The sequence below is a fragment of the Pygoscelis adeliae genome, unplaced genomic scaffold (genome assembly GCF_000699105.1).
Source record: "Pygoscelis adeliae isolate BGI_AS28 unplaced genomic scaffold, ASM69910v1 Scaffold171, whole genome shotgun sequence".
Taxonomy (NCBI): domain Eukaryota; kingdom Metazoa; phylum Chordata; class Aves; order Sphenisciformes; family Spheniscidae; genus Pygoscelis; species Pygoscelis adeliae.
Window position 1 is genome coordinate 2,058,912 of NW_008824186.1, and position 558 is coordinate 2,059,469.

At 38.2% G+C, this 558-nt stretch overlaps 1 protein-coding gene across 2 annotated transcripts in view; it reads right to left on the bottom strand.

Annotated features, from left to right (window-relative positions):
- Positions 1 to 558, bottom strand: part of HIPK3 (homeodomain interacting protein kinase 3) — a 116,522-nt gene that overhangs the window by 15,446 nt on the left and 100,518 nt on the right. The window lies entirely within an intron of this gene.

The window sequence follows — 558 nt, forward strand, 5'->3', positions numbered from 1 at the left end:
ATGCTTAAAACAATCTTATCCTTTGTAATACAGCAGAGTTCAGCCAAGCTGCCCTTTCCTCCTCACAGCATGATGCAATCAACATTCTCAAAGATTTAGTTATGTGGTTTTCAGCCATCAGAAAGCTGTGGCAATTCTATCTGGCATTATAACCACAGGGCAGAAAATGTGACACTGTTTACGTAGGGCAACTACATCCTTAAATGAAGCTCCCAGTTTCCAGATGTTTTCTTAAACATTCACTTGGAAGTCCAATAAAAAACCCCAACTTTATTATCCAGACAGATTTATCAGAAGAACTGTTATATTTTCTTATCCTTATCCCTAGATACTCTAGGAACCACAAAACAAAAAACCCAACGAAACAAAAAAACCCAAGGAAACCACCACAACTGAACCAACAAACAAAAAACCCTCAACACACACAACCACCAAAAAAAGAAACAAAAAACCACACCACCAAAAACTCCACAACGCTGATATTCCCCTCATCTTTCTTGTTTCCTCTCAAATTTTATTTCAGAATACCCTCCCTTCTTGCTTCAGCTGCCACATTTT